At 39.3% G+C, this 20,774-nt stretch overlaps 1 long non-coding RNA gene and 1 other non-coding gene across 2 annotated transcripts in view; one reads left to right on the forward strand and one right to left on the reverse strand.

Moving 5' to 3' along the window:
• The window catches only part of LOC110349664 (uncharacterized), a 79,845-nt gene continuing 59,071 nt past the window's right edge, over positions 1-20,774 (reverse strand). Inside the window, exons 3-4 of the long non-coding RNA XR_002395806.2 lie at positions 14,911-14,976; positions 1-85 (exon numbers count right to left, since the gene is read on the reverse strand). This is a non-coding gene — a long non-coding RNA (uncharacterized LOC110349664). The remainder of the gene's footprint in view (positions 86-14,910; positions 14,977-20,774) is intronic.
• Positions 18,943-19,049, forward strand: LOC147825066 (U6 spliceosomal RNA). The gene has a single exon (XR_015441424.1). It is a non-coding gene; the product is annotated as a U6 spliceosomal RNA (small nuclear RNA).

A 20,774-nucleotide genomic window follows, 5' to 3' on the forward strand; every position in this document is an offset into this window, starting at 1 on the left:
CTTTAAGATTCCAACATCGGGGCTGGGGACGTAGCCCAGTGGTTCTGTCACATGCTTTGCAAGTGCAAGGTCCCGAGTTCGATCCCTAAAGAAAAAAGATTCCAACATCAACATCAAGTAAACAATGTTTATATACTACAAAGCATGAAAAAGCCCAATCTCTCTTCCAGTTCTATTTCCCCCAAAGCTGGAGCCATTCTCATTGAAATATTATTTTGCATGTAGCATACTGAATAAGTTCCAAAAGTCCCCATGCGGATACTGAAGGTCCCCTAAAAGGCAGTCTTCTCTTATTCTAGGACCTCATCTAGTTATGTTTATTTTTCCTTTGATCTGAAACGCTTTTCTACAGTTTAAAAAGCAAAGTATTTCATCATCAATTCTGACTTTTATCTCTTGGAACTCACAGGGCCCTCCAGCCCTTGGCCTTATCCCTGCCTGCCTGGCGTCCTGCAGCTGGCCTGGCAATCATTGCCTGTCACAGTGTCACCACAGAACACACTGTGCCATGTCCTCCACCGTCCAAGACTCTGACTCCCACTTACTTTGCCAGTCCCTCCAGGAATCTGAGTTCTTTTCCTCCTTCTATCCAACTGTACCCTTCCACTTTCTTCTCCTGGGCTCTCTTTGCTTCCAAAAGCTCATTTTCTTGCCACCGTTAAAGTTCCCCTCTCTGCCTTTTCTTACCTGCTTTGTACCCTACATTTTCCTTTCGTGTTTCATTCAACAAACACTTGAGTGATAGGTATACATGAGGTGCGGGTGAGACATGGCAGGGAGAAAGATAAATAAGACATCTAAGGCATGGCGTTGCCATCACAGGACTTACAGACATGCAACATACGCTTCCTTCACTGCACAATCATAAACTGAGTGCTCATATGAACTAAGCACCATGGCAGGGGCCAGGAATACAGCCCCAAAAACAAAATCAAAGAAAATGCAGAAATTTTTCCCACCTTGGGGTCTTTTCAGCCACACCCATGCCTCTCTTCTCCCAGTCTCCGCCACTCCCTGGGGCACTTCTGCCACTTCTCCCCTGGGACACAGTCAACCTTCCCCTCTATAGTCTAGAGCTCTCCGTCTGACTCCTTTGCAGCCTGAGGTTGCCCTCATCCCGAGATGTGGCCTCTCTGCAGAGGCCATGCATAGCACGTTATCTAAGTCGCCAGGCCCTGTCCCTGATCCACTGCCTTCTACCCTGGAAACCTGTTACTTCGGTCTCCACTCTAATTGTTCCTTGCAGCCATGCCTGTGTTTACCATGTACTTGTGCACTGCTTGTGTCCACGGTGGGGCTGTAAATTCCACAAGTGCCACCCACGTGCTGGCTTTACATACCAAAGTACACTGAGAATCTCACACGAGGCTGGGTGCATGTGGGACCTCAAGACATTCTTGTAAATCAATGGATGAAAACCTGGCAGGATGAATCTCAGGAGCAGAACTAGAAAACTATGCCCCCAAATTCCAGGCTAGGCTATCTATGTAACAGAGATGTGTAAAACTTTTTATTTATTTACTCACTGATTCGTGCAGAATGCATTTATTGAGTGCTTATTACATATCAGGTATTAGGGTATTAACCACTTTCCTGCCTCTGAGGCAAAATACCCAACACCCACAGCTTAAAGGAGGAGAGGTTTATTTTGGTTCACAGTCTTAGTTCATGGTTGGCTCCAAGGAAGAAACAGCACGGCAGAAGGGCCGGGTGGAGAAAAGCTGCTCATCTCGAGGCAGCCAGGAAGCAGAAAAGGAAGAGAAGAAAGGAACAGGAATATACCCTCCACCTCCGCTCTCCAATGATCCATCCCTCCAACCAGGCCCCACCTCCTAACAGGACAGGAATTATCAATGGATTAATCCACTGATAAATACAGCACCTCCATGGTCCAATCACTGCCCAAAAGTCCCAACTCTGAATATGACACTTTTGGGGGACATTCTAGATCTAAAACGTAACAATTACTACTGGACCCCAAAAAGCGGCAAATCTGATAGTCAGGGATTCCCTCTGAAGCAGCCATTTCCCTCGTAGGCCCTCTGACACTGAGAACTGTTTCATATCCCCAAAGCGCTCAGAGCTGTCAAGGAGACTTCCGTAGTCTACTTCTGTTTTTGATCCGAGTCTGCCCCTTTCTCATGGTGTGAATTGGCTAAAGTCACATCACTGCAATTAGCATTAGTTTCTGAAGTGTAAAATGGAGACAATAGTACTAATTTCATATGGGAAATAAGAATATTTTCTGCTCAGTAGTAACAGATAGCTGTTACAAATCTTAGTGTTATTCTAAGCACTTTATAATTAGGAACTCAATTCTTATTGTAATCTCATAAGAAAAAACAATGTTATTACTGTTCCCCTTTTCTAGAGGAAGACATAGGCAGAGAGGCTGAGGAACCCACCTGAGGCCACACAGATAATAATTGGTGGGATAGGAATTGAACTGCGCAATCTGATTCGTCCCTGTTGACGCTCTCAACCAAACAAGATGGCCCACACCCTCCTATGAGCTGCTCAGGCAGATCCTTTCTAGTATATGGCTCCATAGACAGGAAACACATTTTTATGAAGGCAGAAAACACAAAAGAAAGAATGAAGACCATGGTTAACATTCAAGAGTCTTGTTGGAAAGTTAAAGAAAATTTCCTCCAAATGTCTCAAACAAAGAAATGAAATGAACTCACTGGCTTATGTAATTGGAAAAGTCAGAACCATCTAGATTCAGGTACAGTGGGATCCAGGTGCCCAGATTATGTCGGATGCAGTGGCTGCCCTGCAGGCCTTTCTCACCCACTAGCAGACTCTGTCCATGTGGTAACTATGGGTAGGGCTGGGATTACATTCTTCAATTTAGCCCAGCAGAAAGAGGTCTCTTATTCAGAGCTCGAACAAAAATCTCATCTCAGATTCTCGCTGCCTGACAGAGACATCTGAGACAATCTCTATGGCCAAGGGAATTGCCAGTCCTATGTCACATGCCCATATTTCCATTTTAGACCAGAGTTGGCCCCTGTAAGTCTAGGGATCAGATGAAATGGCAGGGTTCTGTCCTCAGAGAGTGGATACAGTGTGCTGAATTGCAATCTCCCCAAAATATACGCCCAATTCCTTACACCAGGCACGTCTGAGTGTGAGCTTATTTGTAAATAGGGTCTTTGTGGTTGCAGTCGAATAAAAAATGAGGTCATATTGGATAAGGATAGGCCTACAAGTCCATATAAGGAGAGACCCCGAGACTGGGAGAGGGAAGCAGAAACCCCAGTGATGGTGCTCCCAGCCTAGAAATGCCAAAGGCTGCCAGAAGCCACCAGGAGCTGGGAGGAGGAAAGGGAAGATCTTCACTGAGCCTTCAGAGGGAGGGTGGTCCAGCCTGCACTTGGAGCCTATAGAACATGAGGGGCAAATGCCTGACGAACAAGACACTCACTGTATGACTCTCACTGTGTTGCAGCTGCCTTAGAAGATGAAGAGAGAAGGGAAGTGGATCCCGTGTGCAGGGCTGCTGATAGAGGCTGACTGTACTCAGAGAGACAGTGTTTTGGACTGTAGTCTTTGCCTGTACTAATACAGTTAATAATAATAACAATAAGCACCGTTTACTGATTGCATACTAATCGCTATGCCAATGTAAAATCTGGTGCTTTACATGAAATTATATCTTGGGAGCCTCAAACACCCCTGCTGAGCTGGATATGTTTTCCTCTGTGCACGAAGAGCTGTCATGCACAATTCCAGACCTTCGCGTGCTCGAGGTAAGATCCATGACAGCAGGTTCTCTGCATTTTATTAACCTTGGGGTGATGCCCTCTCCCCAAATCTCTCTCTCTCTCTCTTTCACACACACACATCATGAAGCACCACTAAACTGTGCTTGCACCAAATGAAGTGGGTGGCAAATATTTCACAAAAGAGTCAGTGGCGGTCTGTGTATCTAATTTCCGACTGTTGCAAATTTGGTTCTAACATACCAAAAATGATCACACATGATATCTCACCATCTTTCTCCTTGGCTGTTTTCCTCAACCTTATTGTTAGCCAGTCCCACCCCTTAAGTCTGCCCCAGCTTTGCTTCCCACCTCTCCCCACACTCCCCTGGAGTTCCACAGGACCAATTTCAGATTGGACACCTACATCACGACCCTCCAGATACCTGCAGGCTGAGACAGTGACAGTGTGCTGCAGTCTCCCAAAACCTGCCAAGGACAAACTTCCCTGGCGCAACTTACACCCACTGTGGACAAAGGAACCCCAGCCTTCCCTGGCCCATGCCTGCTCGGAATTGACTTTTGAGTCTCTTTATTATTGGGGCTGACATCTGAAGTGTGTGTATGCTTTTCTTTCATAAAAGTCCTACTCTAATCCAAGATGGAACAATTTATTTTGGAAAATAACTGTACATAATGGTACATTTTCCAGAAGTGCCCAGGTTTCCACCTGTCATTCGCCATTGCCTTTGAAGAATTTAATAGCTGAGGTAACGAAGAAACTACTATGTTCCCGAAAGCTGTACTTACTGTCATGATGGTGTGCTGGGGACTTATCATTTCTCCATTGCTTTTATCAGTCCACTTCTTGCTTATGTCTGCTTTGTTTTCCAAGTGAATTGCTACTACATAGTTTTCTACACATCGTTTTTAAGAGAGGTGGCTGGTTTCCTGCTGTGAACCAGCCTTACTGATCTGACTGTTCTCTGCAGTTGGTATTTGCATTCCTTCCACTTTTTCTCAAATACAGTAATCCTTGAACGAATATTCTTATATCTTCTTGTACATCTACAAGTGTCCACAACAAAAATGCTAAAAGGAAAATCATTTCCAGATAAAGGATAATTTTTAAAGCTTTTGTTATATGTTGCCAAATTATCCTATATATGAATTTTGTGGATATAGTCCCAATAGCTTTTAATTTTTACATCAGATTTTAGGTTGGCAAGCATGATACATATGACTGAAGGAAACTGACACAGTACTTAAAATATGAAGGAAAAGGTGAAACACACTGGATTTTCTTCAATGCAAATATGGAGGGGCCCAGCAGCTCCTCTGTGACCATGTGAGGGGACTCCACCCCTTGCACACCACCACCTCCCCAGGAGACATGAGAAGAGTGTCCATGACACAGATGTATAGTACATAGCTGACAGATCCCTAGCTGTTTTCTAATTTTCCACAATTGTAAATAATATGACCACAAATACCTGGCATTTGTCACTTGGCACTGGTCATAAATGTTATTTCTTGAGAAAATGCTCCATTCTTTTTTTTTTTTTTCAAATTCCAGGATACAAAAGAATGATTAGATTAGATGGGCAAGAGTCTTTTTTTTTCCCCACTAAGTTTATTGGCACATTTTTGGTATAAAATACAGTTACATTCATCATTGGGATCTTGTACCATTACATGAGTATCTTGGTTCTTTTTTTTTTCCCCTTCCCCTGCCCTCCCTTCATCCCCTCCACCCTTCCCTATTTGCAAAAATTTTGTTTCTATTTTTTTCCTTTCCTCATTATTTTTTCTTTTCCCTTTTTTGCTTTCCCCTACCCCTCCCACTTCCCCTACTCCTTTAGACCTTTTCTTCCTGTTACACAATATCAATTATACATTTTTTAAATTACAATGTCAAGATCTAGGAGACATTACCATAGATTTTACAGAATTTAAAAGGATATAGAAAGCACATTTCAAAAATCTGCTTTGAAATAAATTTGACAACTTCTAAGAAGTACCTTGGAAGACAAATTAATGAAACTAATTCTGGAGGAAATATAAAATTTGAATAGCACCTATTAAAGAAAGTATATTCCTAGCTTGAAAACCTACCTATATGACAACAGCAGGCTCATATACATTTTAACTGATAAATTATATCAAACATTTAAAGCAGAAAAAGGAAGGAACACTTCTCCCCTCATTTTAGGAACTCAACATTGTGCTAATCCTAAAACTGGATAAAGATAATAGAAGAAAAAGGTATGAACATAGATAGAAATTTGTTTAACAAAACAAACTATTAGAAGTCAGATCTGGCAGGATGTAGAAAGTGGTTTTGTTATGGGGATGGCAGTGTTGGTTCAGCTTTGGAAGGAAGATCCACCCCCAAAATTCATCATTTTAACAGAGGAAAGGAAAAAGCCATATGATCCTGTCACTAGCTGGAGAAAAAGTATTGGACTAAATTCTACAGCTGTTCATGGTAAAAGCTATCAGGAGACAAGAAGTAGAACAGAAACTTCTCAACAGATCAAAGACATGTACTCCATACTTCCAGCAAAAATGCCTTCTATGAATGGAAAAGATACAATGGTTTCTCCTTAAGGTGGGGAACAAGGGCAGCTATGCTTACTCTTTATTTGTCCATTAAACTTTGAAACCTAGGCCCCACCAAAATAGTCTGGCAATAAAGTGACACAATTAGGATAGGATTGGCAGGGTAGAAGCAAAATCTTTATATGTAGATGAAATGATCATCTACAGAGAAAATACTAAGAAATCTCTAGGAGCCCCTAGAACTTGTATTTGAATTTAGCAGGATTAGAAAACACAAGGTATATATAAAAATTCAGGTCTGTGTATACTTGCTATAAATGAAGAATTGGATATTGAAATTTAAAAGTTATGTAGGAGTACAAAGGACCTAGAAAAGTTAAAAAAAAACAAAACAAAAAACAGTGTTGGAAGACGTTTAGTACCTAATTTTAAGACTTCTTCTAAAGCTACAGTAATCAAGGCAGTGTTGGTGTAAGGAAAGACCTATAGATCACTGGAATAAAACAGAGAATGTAGAAATAGAACCACACATATATGGTCCACTGAGTTTTGAAAGATTATTTAATGTTAGCATTTTATAGAATATAAACTCAATTCAAGAGCTGAGGAAGAGATAGTGTATTCAGCAAACGGCACTAGAACACCTGGTATCCGTATATAAAAAATTAACCTCAACTCTTTATTTCTATACATGAAAGTAACTTGAAGGGATCTATGAACCTAAATATGAAAGCCTGAAAGTATAAAACTTTACGAAGAAATTATAAGGGAAAATGTTTATGAATTTAGGGTAGGCAAGAATTACCTAGGATACAAAAGACATGATGTATAAAAGAAAAAATTGATAAATGAGATTCCATCCAAATTTAGAACTTTAAATGACATCATTAAAATGAAAAGTAGTCCTTAAACAGACCATATTTACAATGCATATAACCTATGAGCAGAATATATAAAGAATTCTTAGAGCTCTTTAATAGACAACCCAATTAAAAAGTAGAAATAAGAAGATGATAAATAGCCAGTACAGCACAAGGAAAGGTGTGCAACTCTAGAATCAGAAAAATACTAATCAGTACAATAACAAGATTGAATTATACACTCATTAGGGAGATGAAGTTAAAAGTTTTAAAAGCTTTGTCATGACTTTTTCTTTTTGCTGGATTCTCCCCCTTTGCTTTTAATTTGTCATGCCCAATGGATTCATTCTGGTGGGTTTCCTGGGGTTGTGATCCTCATTGTCTTTTCCTAGGGTATTGCCTAAAATTTTTTGAAGTGCCAGTTTGATATTTCTGAAGTTCCTGAGGTGCTCTTTATCATGAAAGTATCTTATTTCTCTATCAATTTTGAAAGATAGTTTTGCAGGGTACATCAATCTGGGTTGGAGGCTATTTTCCTTTAGGGCTTGAAATACATCACTCCAAGCTCTTCTTGCCTTGAGGGTTTGCATTGAGAAGTCCGCTGTGATTCTGATGGGCTTTCCTTTGTATGTGATTTGTTTCTTTTCTCTCACTGCTTGTAGAATTTTGTTCTTCTGTTGGATTTCTGGAATCCTAACTATTATATGCCTATGTGTAGATTTTTTTTTATTAAGGCTAGCTGGAGTGCTATATCACTTATCTGCATGTCAAGTTCTTTTCCCCTCCTTGGGAAGTTTTCTGCCATTACTTCTGTGAAGTTTTTTTATGTTATCTGCACTCTCCCCTCTTTCTTCATTGACTCCAATCAGTCTTATGGCATTCTTCTTTGCATCGTCTAGCAGCTGCTGGATTGATTTCTCATGTTCCCTTACAATTTTAGAGCAATTTTTCTTTTCCTTCTCACTAATTGCAATCTTATCTTCTATATGTGAAATTCTATCCTTGCATTGGTTCATTCTGGTATGCAGACTTTGGTGGAGTTTTTTTTTGTTTTTTGGTACCAGGGATTGAACTTGGGACCTCACGCTTGTGAGGCAAGTGCTGGAACCACTGAGCTAAATCCCCAATTGATGGAGTTTTTTATCTCCTGGAAATCTGTTTGCATCTGTTTTATGGATTCCATTTGTTTCCTATATTGAGATTCCATCATGTTCCTCAGATCCTCTATTTTTTTTAATCTGTGTCCTCTCTAGATTTATTAATCATGTCTTGCACCATGAGCAAAATCTTTGCTGTTATCTGTGTAATTATTTCTGATTTCATTTTTCCCAGATCCTCTTTTGTTGCCAGTTCAGAGGGTCCAGGTGGTTGAGTATCAGATTGTTCCATCTCGTTTCCCTTTGGGGTTGCTGTAGGTGATCCAGAAGTCCATTTTTGAGGCTTGTTTATGTGCCTTCTCATTTCCACGCGGTGGGGGGTGCTTCTGGCGCCCACAGGGTTTAGCTTCTCTGCCCTAGAAGCTTGGGATTGCAGCAGGGGAGCTTCCTTCTGGGTGCTGGGACCAGCTCAGCTTCTCTGCCCTAGGAGCTTGGGATGGTGGCGGGGGAGCTTCCTTCTGGGTGCTGGGACTGGCTCACCTTCTCTGCCCTAGGAGCTTGGGACGGCATTGGGGGAGCTTCCTTGAGAGAAAATGCTCCTTGATTCTCAACCTAGATCTCAATGTTTTCTTTGATCACTCACTGGAAAGACATGCTCAACCCTATGCATAACTAACACCCAAACTAACACCCAAACAGTATTTGATACTTAGCACATGACAAACTAGATGGAAATGCATTTATTGATGTGTATCAAACATTCTCAAACATGTAGCCTGCCGTGAGCTATGTCTTCAGATACGATGTAATTTCAAAATGAATCAGTATCTTGTATATACAATGACCTGTATACTTAGTTCAGCTTTGTTGTCATCACAAAACATCAGGTCCTGGGCAAGTGTTGGGGACTGTGATATTTAATTTAATTAACCCTCTCTTGCCAGATAAGCCTGTAATGGTCTCTCCTAAGGCAATGCTAAGTACCCACGGACCCACCCATCACTGCTCTTTGCTTAGAGACCTATCACTAGACTAAGGACCCCATGGGCCTCTGAAGGTGAGCTATAAAATTTGACCCATGAGAGATGCTTTATATTCTTGAAAAACTAACTGAATTTTCTAACTTATAGAGACAGAGAAATCCAGAGAAGAGCTGTAGAATGGATATTAAGACTGTGAAATAAGGTCGAAAGGAAGTCTGTTTGTACTTGAGTCAGGTCAAATTTATTGATTCAGACTAAGCAAGATTCAGCATTTAATGGTGTAGCTGGGAGAATTAGAAAGGCAACTGGTTAGTTGGTTAGTGGATTGGTTGGTTGAAACATGAACCAAAAAGTGGCCCATACTGAGCAAAAAGACCTAGCTGGTAGAAAAGCCAGGTCTATCTTGAGTTAACATAAAAGAAGAGTTTCAAATATTTAGGGAGATGGAATGTTGGAGTGGATTTGTCATTTAAAGTCTACCTATGCACCTGGGAAGAGGCCACAATATACACTTTCCACTGAAATGAGGAATAAATAAACAAAAGTAGACCTACCATCTTTGAAGAATTCTGTGTTTGCTCTTCTCTGTAGCGTATACCTTATGGTGGGAATAGCAGCCACTGAATTAGGAATTATTGGATCCTGGGGTGGCAGGGCTTAAGTGGCAGCACTCAACCACCAAAGGCCAGGTGGGCTCAATTACTGTAATGGACAGAAGTCAAAGTAGCCATAGAAATAGTCTCAATTAGTAAGGCTGATGATGCTGGCATGTGACCATCATGTTTTTAGAAGTGAAATATATGTGGAGCTTACCCAATATTTATTTGATGTGTTTCAACAGAAAATTTCTAGATTAAGTGAACAAAAGTCTAACTGAATCATAAAAACAGAGTAATGGCTTCTCAATTAGTTCAAAGAAAGGCCAGGGCCCCTTGAGAAAGAAACAACCCCAGTATACTGCCAAAAATTAATCTTTTTCCCAGTCTTCTCCAAAAGAACCAATGTCCTTTTGGACACTGGCATTGAAGAAAGGAAATAATCATGCCTTTCAGTGATGTTAGACCCTGGTTCTCATATGACACTGATTCTAGGAAATGCAATCTGTGTTGTAGTCCACCAATTAGAAAAGGGATTTATGGAAATCAGGTGATCCAGTTTTAGCTCAGATTCATCTCACAGTGGCTCTAATGATTACTGGGTGATTATTTTCCCAGTTCCAGAATATATTAATGAAACAGAAAAACTTTACAGCTAGTATATTGGTTTCCTGACCTATAGGGTGAGCACTATTATGGTGGAAAAGTCCAAATGGAGGCCACTGGATCTGCCTTTACTTAGTATAATGGTAAACCAAAAGCAATGGCACATTCTTGGAGGGATGGCAGAGGTTGGTGCTGCCATCAATGGGTCGAAAGTTGCAGGGGTACTGACTCTCACCACATCCCCACTGAACTCACGTTTTTGGTGTGCACAGAAGACAGATGAAATCTTGGAAAATGACAGTGGATTATCATAAACTTAAAGAGGTGATGACTCCTACTGAACCCACTGAAGCAGATGTGGTTTCACTGAGCAAACTGACACATTCCCCTGGACTTGGTATGCAACTATTGACCTGGCAAATGAAATATTTTTCTAGTAACTATTAATAAAAGCTATCAGAAGCAGCTTTCTTTCCACTGTCAAGGATAGCAGTACACTTTCACTGTCCTGATACAAGGATAACTTAACACTCCATCCAGCTCTATGTCACAATTTAGTTTATAGGTCTCATGATTGCCTTTGTCTTCCAGAATATATCCTACTGGTCCATTACACTGATTGGACCTTGTGAATAAGAAATAGCAACTACTCTAGATTTATTGTTAAAGCATTAGTATGCCAGGAGATGTGAAATAAATCTGCCCGCAAAATTTAAAACTGTCTCTTTCTACCTCCATGAAATTTCAGGGGCTCTGGGATATGGAGCATATAGGGATATCCCTTCTAAAGGGAAGGATAAAATACTGTATCTGCCTGTCCTGTAACCAAAAACGACACCCAATTACTCAAATTTGATCACTACACTACATATATATATATATATATATATATATCATTGTCTACCTTGAGTATGTACAATGAATGTTAATTGAAAAGAACAAAAAGTTAAACGAAGTAGTTTAAATGTTCATGATTGTCCCCACTCCTGCTACACTGCCTTCTCTCTTCCAGCCTGCACCTATGGTTTCATGAAAAATTCTCTACCATCAGTTTATAGAGAAAGAAAATATTCAGGCTGTTTGTAGATGCTTCTGCATGACATGGAAGTATCAGCAAATGTAGGCAGCTACATCACTACAAACCCTCTCTGTTACACCCCTGAAGGAGAGTAGTGATGGGGAATTCTTCCAGTGAGCAAAACTTCAAGCACCAAATGTGTTTTTCACTCGGCTCAGAAGAAGAAATGACTAGATATAGGTTTATATACCAATTCATTGGCTTTGCCCAAAGGTCTGGCTGAAATAGGAGTTTGAAAAGAACAAGATTGGCCAACTGGTGACAAGTAAATTTGAGGCTAGACCTCTCTGAGTGGGCAAAAAATACTGGATATTTGTGTCTCATGTGAATGTCCATCAAAAGCTCACCTCAGAAGAGGAACGTATTAATAGTCATAGAACAGGACGACTCCTGACTCTGGACACCAGTCAGCCTCTTTCTCCAGCCAACTCTGCCCTTATCTGAAATGTGATCATAACCAAAGTGGCTATGGTGGCAGGGATGGAGGTTATGCCTGGCCTCAGCAACATGTCTCTCCACCCCCAAGGCCAACTCAGCTACAATCACTGCTCAGTGCCCTGTCAGCAGCAGAAATCAACAATGAGTCTTTGGTGTGGCAGCATCCCCTAGGGGGATCAGCCAGCTACTTGGTCACTAGTTAATTACTTGGACAATTTCTATCATGAAAGGAGTGCTTTTTGTTGTTGTTGTTGTTGTTTGGGGGGTTTTTTGGTGTTTTGTTTTGTTGTTGGTATGATCAGTGGTGGCAAAGCTATGGCATGTATGTTGTTTACTTTTAAGACAAAAGATGTTAATGTATGAGGGTTTTTTTCTAAACTAAAACTTCAGTATTCAAGTTTAATTGCAGTGTTGGTACTTTGTAATAAATAAGTGGGCTTTGGGTTGCAGTTTGGGCGCTCGTCTTTAAAAGGTTTGCCATCACTGGTATAGGTATTTCTCTGTATGAAGATTTGCCTTCCCTGAATTAAATGCTGCTGCCAAAAATTAATATTCAGGGACTTACAAAATGTCTTGCCCATCATCATGGCTTTCTATACTTTGTTTCTTCTGATCAAGGGGTTCCACAGCAAAAAGAAAAAGTGGTTCAGCCAGCCCATGTTCATGGAATCCACTGTTCTTACTATGTTTCCTACTCCACTGAAGTAGGTGGCTTGGTGGAAGGTTAGAATGGTCTTTTGGAGAGCTGGGTTCAGCCCCAATATTTTATGGGGCTGGGGCAAGGTTCTCAAGAAAGCTATGTATCCTCTGAATCAATGTTCAGTATATGGTACTGTAACTCCAAAGTCAGGATTTGTGCATCCAGGAATGAAGGTGTAAAAAAGAGAATGTCAGCACTCACATTATCCACAGTGACATACTAGCAAAATGTTTGCTTCCTGTTCTTTATTTTGTACTCTGCTGAAGGAATTCTTCAGGACACACAATAATGAGTCCACTGAAGTAGAACTCAAGACCACCATCTGGCCACATTGAGCTCTTTAATGCCTCTTAATCAACAGACAAAGAAGGCAGTTGCTGTACTGATAGAGTGACTGATCCTGACTATCAAGGGGAAATTGAGCTGCTTACCCAACAATGGAATTAAGGAAGAGTATGGCTAGAGTGCAGGAGATTCTCGAGGGCATCTCTCAATACTACAATCTCCTGTGATTATGGTCAATAAAAATTATGGTAATCTAATCCAGGTAAAACTACTAATAGCCCAGATATTTCAGCAATGAAGGTTTCAATCCCATCACTATGTAAAGAACCACGACTAGTTGAGGTGTTTGCTAAAGACAAGGGGAATATAGAATGGGTGGTGGGGAGTTATAAGAACCAGCTGTAACCATGTGTCTAGTTATAAAAATGAAGACTAATTGTCATGAGTAACTCCTTATTTTGTAATGGTTACATCTGTATGTGAATATGTACATTAAGTATCTATTCTTCCTCTCTTTTATCATGTAATATAATCTCCATTGACTGCTGTATATAATGGTATTTAAGTACTGTTAACTTTACATCACAATATTTATGAGATACCAAGGAAAACAGTAAACATCACTCAAGGGTTCTACTTTCTTGGGAAAGATGTAGTATATTTCCAATTACTCACAGGATAGTTGCATAATCTCTGGCAGAATACTGGCCTTGTTATTCCACTTATTTGGAAATTAAGCATGGTTTCAACAGATCCATGTGATGCTAAGTTGACAAGGGGTGGACTTGTGATTAGCTTAATGTGTCAATCTGTCAAATATATTCTGGTTGTGTCTGTGACGGTGTTTCTGGTTTTGATTCACCTAGGAACTGGTTGACCGGGTAAACTGTCCTCTCTAATACGAATGAGCCTCACCCAATCAGCTGAGAGCCGAAATCAAACAAAAAATGCTGACCTACACTTAAGTAAAGGAGCTTTTCTTTTTGTGTGCCTTTAGCCTCAAATCAAACATAGTTTTCTGGGATCTCAAGCCTGCAGGACTTTAGACTAGACATGAAGGATCAGCTTTTCTGGTTTTCAGGCCTTTGGTCTCAGATTGGAACCAAAGCAATGTGAGTCTCTAGCTTGGGTCTTGGCACTCTAGTTTGCTAACTGTATTAGATTCTGCATGGAGAAAAGAACCAATAGGGGCATTTACTGTGAGGAGTTGGCTGAAGTGATTATGGAGACTGACCGTCCTAGATCTGCAGGGTGAGTCTGTGGGATGGTTAACTCTGTCAACTTGACTGGAATAAAGGATAACAGCAAGTGGAGATGCATTTAATAGGAAAGATATACAAATAATTCCAATGTCATAGGACATAGGGAGCGAAAAAGAATACATAAATAGCAATAGATAAAGAAGTAATTTAATTGTCTGAGAAGATCGTGGAATGATTGAATAAGTGGGTTACTACTGAGCAGAACATTGAATAATGAGTGAGTTTAGCAGACTAGTAAGAGGGAAGCCAGACACTCTTCAAGTCTGAGTAAATGGAATGCCTGAATATAGAAGAATAAATCTGTATGTGATCAGAAATTCCAAATTCCTGAAGAATTATCAAAGCATAAAAAATGGAAGATCAAAATGATCTTTATTTAGTCTCTGGTGTGAAATAACAAAAATTGTGTGAAAATACTATCATTTAAAATTATATACTTTTTTTATTCCTTTGATTAAATTTTTATAATACCTGATTAATGATATTCAGTTCAATGTTCCAGGTCATAGTCATGCACTTGTTACCCAGAGTAACACATGATAGAAGGCCCTCAAGGAGCTCAGAAGATAGTCTGTGTGCCCATAGCGAGACTCACAGTCAGAGGCTGAATAGGCAGAAATCAAAGTGAGGCTCTGGAAGCACAGGGGTTTGCTGCCATCCCAGGGTACCCGAAAGTTTTCTCTTAACAGTGAACATGACTCTGTGGGTCAGTTCATGCTGAAATCTTCATACTCACTCTTTTATTGACCTGCATCTTCTCCGGAAGTACCAAGTCCCTCTCCCTGGGGGAGTTACACCAGCACTAGAAAAGAGTTACAGAAAGGAATCAAGCAAGAAATCACTTTAAACTGCAGATAATAAAACACAGGAATCTCATAGATATATCTATCTTATACTTTATTATACTTACATGAAACTACAGGACTGACCTGTTTTTTAATTGTGCAACAGTTTTGCAGTTATAACTGTATAAATTATAGATTTTTAAAATTAAGAAAATCAAAAGACAACAAAGGGGTGATTGACAGTAATTCTATCCAGGAAAAAAAATTACTAATATTGTGCCATTTTTTCAAGGAATTTTTTTATGTATGCACAGAAATTATTTTAAAATGTGATTTTAATAAGATTATGAAGTTTTATATCTACTTTACTTAACATTATAACCCTATTTAGGAACAGTTTCTTACATCATTAATCTTTGAAAGCATAATTTTAATACCCATATAATATTTGAGCTTATGGGGGTATCATGGTTGAATTAACTATATTATATTTTTTAATTTTTTGAATTTTTATTAGTGCATGATTCCAGTACATAATGATTACATTCATTGTGAGGAGTTGGTACACATACATAACACATGTTAATTTTTTTACTCCCCCTTCTCTTTACTTTTACTCCCAGTTTCCTCTATTGTCTTACTGTTGGATTTTTAGAAAGTTTCCAATTTTTTTCTTTTGAATAGTATCATAATGAGCATTTATTGCAAATCTTTAACTCTATTGCTCATTGCTTCCTTAGATGTGTTAAGTTGAAGTCTTAGTCGGAATTGTGCTTCTAAGAAAAGTTTAGGAGTCCAATGGAAGTACTCTTGCGCAAACTGCCCATCAGTGAAGTCCTGCATCTCTTTGCAGAAGGCTTTTGCCGTGGAAGCCCTGCTATGTCCAGCCTTTGGCTGGAGGAACCCCTGGGAAGAGGGTGCCAACCCTGAAGCAGAAACTGTAGATTTCGGAACACAGCAACTAGGACAGTCATCTGCCAACTATGCCCCTGGAGATCCAGGTCGCCTGTCTTCATGGCTATCATAGAAGAGATCCTATAACACCACTGCAAATTCCTTTCATATTTGATAAACATCTAACAATTCTGAGTACAATAAAAAAATCTATATCCCATGCCCTTCCAACTGACTTATAACAGGAACTTGATAAGTGTGCTTTTAGTGTGGACATTGATGCACACATAAACAGAAAAGTATTTCTAGCCCCATAGTGAGCTCATCTTTACACCAATCCTTTCTCTTACTTTTCCAGGTCTGTCTACATAATGGAATTTTTTCAGTAGCTCAGGTTTCAAGATGAGTTGTCCTTAATATAAAAGATGTCAATAAACAACTTAAATTCACAAGTCATTTAAACAATTCTGCACCATGGTACATTCCTATAGGACTTCCTACTGCAGTGTTTCTAATCTTTGGACTTTCTTTTCCTTCTCAGAGATGCCCTCCAAGCTGGGTTTTGATATTACTTGTGAAAATCTGTGCAGTTGTCTCTTGGGCATCCCATCTGCTTCTAGGCAGTCCACTTTATGACAAGTTCTAGACATCGCTGCCAGGATAATTCTGCGGACCTGACTTATTTTTGCTCAGAAACCTTTCAAGGATCAGTGAAATATAAATTATCCACACAAAATTTCTATAAGACAGTACTATCACAAATTCCCAAATATCCTAAATTATTGGATTAGTTGCTTTACTGGGGCTGCTTCTAACAAAGTACCACATTCTGGATGGCCTACAACCAACAGAAATTCATTATCTCACAGTTCTGGAGACCCAGAAGTTCAAAATCAAGAGGTTGGCAGGATCAGTTCCCTCTAACAGCTCTGAGAAAAGAGTCTGTTCCATGCTTCTCTTCCCGTTTATGGCATCCTCTCCTCGTGGGCTTTCAATCTTGTCATCACATGGCATGCTCCCTGTGTGTCTCTGTCTTCGCGTGTTCTTCTTATAAGACACTATTGTGTTAGATTAGGACCCCACCCTACTGCAATAAAACCTAATCTTAGTTTAACTAATTATATATATGCAATGACCCTACTTCCAAATATAGTCATATTCTGAGATTCTTGGAGTTGGGACTTCAATATTTCTTTTTGGTGGGGATACAGTTCAACTTACAACATGGACTACTGTAGGAAGCTCTGCTAGTAGTAAAATATGAGGAACAAGAACATAGGTTTTAAGTAAAGCTAAATATACTCAATATAAAGGATTGTCCCTTATTCTAAAATCATGTTCTTCCTATCCACTTAGCATCGAAAGGTTCTTTGCTCTAGTAAACAAAGATGCAGTAACAAAAATGACAGTAAATAGGCTTCTTCCAAAAGAAAAAAGTGAAAAGTTGGCAACTTTTTGAAATATTTTAATAATTGCACTTTTTAAAGAAAAATGGATACCAAAATCTTTTGATCACAAGCTTTTATTCGGAACACAAATTCAATAAATGCCTACAAGAAATGCAGTTTTTTAAAAATTATACTTGAACCCTAGTAGCCCCAAATAGGAGTTTTAAAAGATTAACGACAAAATAAATAACCTCATTTTATTTATTTATTAATAACATCACTTTGGAGCAATTTTTCTAAAATTATTATTCATAAATATTTAGTGATAACAATGGGTTGATCAAGCCTCACTATTTCTGTAAATCATAGTTTAACACAAGGATATGGCAATTTAAAAATCAGCTTCTAATTTCAATTTATTTCAATACTTGATTATCATAGTTGTCAGGACTGAAAAATTACCTTGGAAAAGCACACAATCATGCAATACAACCTCATGAAGAGGTTTATGGTTATTGATGAATGGTACATAAAATTATATGTAAAGTAACATCCTTATTAGTGTAAAATTTGAGTTTGGCAGATCACCAGTTTTATTATTGTTAAACTCTACATATCCATCTTTATTTATAGGTTAGGTGAAGGCACCAGTGTGAATTCAGTGCAACAGTAGAAAAACTGAACCTCTCTTCTTATTTTTCAATAAAATTAGAAAATTATCATTAGGCAAATACCATAGTAATTATGTTGCAGGAAGGGACGACTGATGGATGCTAAGCTTAGCAGGCAGAGGTATGAGAACAGCATATGTACGCAGTGTCCACATTTCCCCATCATTTTTCAATTGCTGAAGGGATCATAGTAACTTTCTGCTGGACCCGGAAGACATCACCTTAACCAAATGATCCAGGTTCACGACACTAGTAACAAAACATACTGTCCTCACATACCATGGGAAGTGATACACTCAGAACAGTACATCGTTCTTGTGATGTTCTCTCTGAAACATTCACGCCCTCATTCAACTCACTAGAAAACACCAGACCAGTCTAACTTGAGATACATCCTGCAAAGTAACTGACTGCCATCCCTCAAGGATGAAAAATAAAAACTAAATAAATACAAATGAGAAGAGACTAAAGAAACACCACAATTAAGTCAATGTGGGATCCTGACTTGAATTCGGGATCAGCAAAAAGGACATTAGTAGGAAAACTGACAAAATTCAATTAGGTCTGCAGTTCAGCTAATGGTATTATTACCAGTGTCATTTCATTGTTTAGATCACTGTGCCATGATTTTGTGATATGTTAACATTAGTTAAAGGTATTTGGGAGCTTTCTATACGATTTTTACAACTTTTCTATAAGTCTAGGATTCCTTTTCTTAAAAAAATTACATTCGCCAGTGGGAACTATAACATTCTCCTCCTCTGCTTGCTGGACCTGCTTGCCTCGGCCACATTAGCGATCCTGCCCTAAGAGTCCCTGAACTGGGACTTCTATGCTTCCCCACTTCCGTGCCTTCAGTTAGGCTATTCCTTTCACCAAAAACTCATTCTTCATTTATGCGAAATCTTACTGTGCGTAGAAAGGGAAGAAACTTCTACAGGAGTTGAACAGAACACTGCCAATACCAATCTACCATGACCAAACTCTTTCTCATCATTCGTTGTTGAACATCCATCTAAAATACCTTCTTGTGCTCACTTCAGCAGTGCATATACTAAAACTGGAGTGATGCAGAGAAGATTAGCATGACCCCTGCATAAGGACGATGCGCACATGTGTGAACTGTTCCGCATTTTTAATGGGAAAATATGTTTTGCCAGCTACTCCTCAGACAGAAGACTAATTCCTAGCATATACAAAGAACTCAAAGAAATGAAACCACCTAAGCCAAGAAATGGGGAAGAGAAATTAACAGACATTTCACCGAGGGAGGAAGAAATACAAATGGTCAACAAATATATGAAAAAAATTTCAACATCTTAGAGAAATGCAAATTAAAATAATGCTGAGATTCCAATCATTAAGAAATTCAGAGATAACAAATGCTGGTGTGGCTGTGGTGAAAAAGAAACACTCCTTCACTGCTGGTAGGAATGAAGACTAGTACAACCATTATGGAAATCAGCATGGAGATTTCTCAAAGAATTGAAATTAGAAATTCCATATAACCCAGCTATCTTCCCCAAAGAGCTTAAGTCATCACACTGCAGAGATACATGCAAACCAATGCTTATAGCAGCACAATTCATAATAGCTATATCCTGGAAGCGGTCTGTTTACTCATCAACAGACGACTGGATAAAGAAAATGTGGTATATATACATAATGGAATACTACTCAGCTATAAAGAATGACAAATTTGAGACATTTGTTGGAAAATAGATGCACCTGGAAAATATAATGTTGCGTGAAATAAACCAGACACATAAGCTTAAATACCATATGGTATCTCTCATAGGAGTGAGGCAAAGTACAAAGAAAATGATAAAGGATGGATAGAAAAGGACAGGGGGGATGAATCTCTTGCAATAGGGAAGTGGTCCAAGGGAAAAAGGGGGAAAGGTTGGGAGGAGAGAAGGGAAAATGAGAAGAAAAGATGTGCCATGTATAGGAACCTAATAACCTCAATTAATGTGAACATTATAGGCCATAACATGAGCTAAGACAAATAATATCAACAGGAATGAAAAATGGGATAGGGGAACTAGAGGAGGAGAGAGAAGAGAAGGAGAGAAGGAAAAGGGGTTAAAAACAAGAAAAAAACATGCTGTAATAGGTACATGATGATTCTCCAAGACGACTGTAAACTTAATGAACTGAAAATATGTGCAAATAAAATTTAAAAATTAAAAATAAATAAGTGAAATAAAACACCTTCTTAGCTATATGATAATTTCAAATTGTTCTTGCTACCAACCAAGATGACAAAAACAGGTACTATCTTCTTATATTCCCTTTACAATGGAAGAAATTCATCCCAAGATACTAAATAATTTGCACACTCAGAGTAAGGGGATGCAAGCTGCATACTAAACGAACATTTGCTTTTTTCCTTCTATTTATCTACAGCAGCAAGTCTAGTGGATAGCAGCATGTCTTTCCTTGATGAATTCATCGCTTTGCCCAGCTACCTTACTCGTCTCAGCATGACTGCTGAGCAGAAGAGTTCATGGCTTCTTCAGGGAAGACTGGGCTGAACATGTTCCCAGCCAAGGCTATTCTCTGGAAGTGGGCAGCTGCAAGGACTAATTTTACTGACAGCTTGCCTGGGACACAGGATGCTCAGATATTTAGCCAGACATTAGTCTGGGGTTTTGCAGAGAGCACTGTTAGATAATATTAACATGTGAATCAAAGGATATTGAGAAAAACAGATTGCCTTCTACTATGGCCTGGATCTGGAAACACCACAAAGGCCCAGGTGTTTAATTAAAGGCTTGGACCTCTATCTGTGATGCTACTGGAAGATGTTGGAACCCTTAGGAGTGTGTCTCCCAGCCATGAGACGAACAGTTTCCTGTG

Source organism: Heterocephalus glaber, unplaced genomic scaffold (assembly GCF_053883595.1).
Source record: "Heterocephalus glaber isolate CG9 unplaced genomic scaffold, H.glaber_assembly_v1.0 deba00001509, whole genome shotgun sequence".
NCBI classification, from domain to species: domain Eukaryota; kingdom Metazoa; phylum Chordata; class Mammalia; order Rodentia; family Bathyergidae; genus Heterocephalus; species Heterocephalus glaber.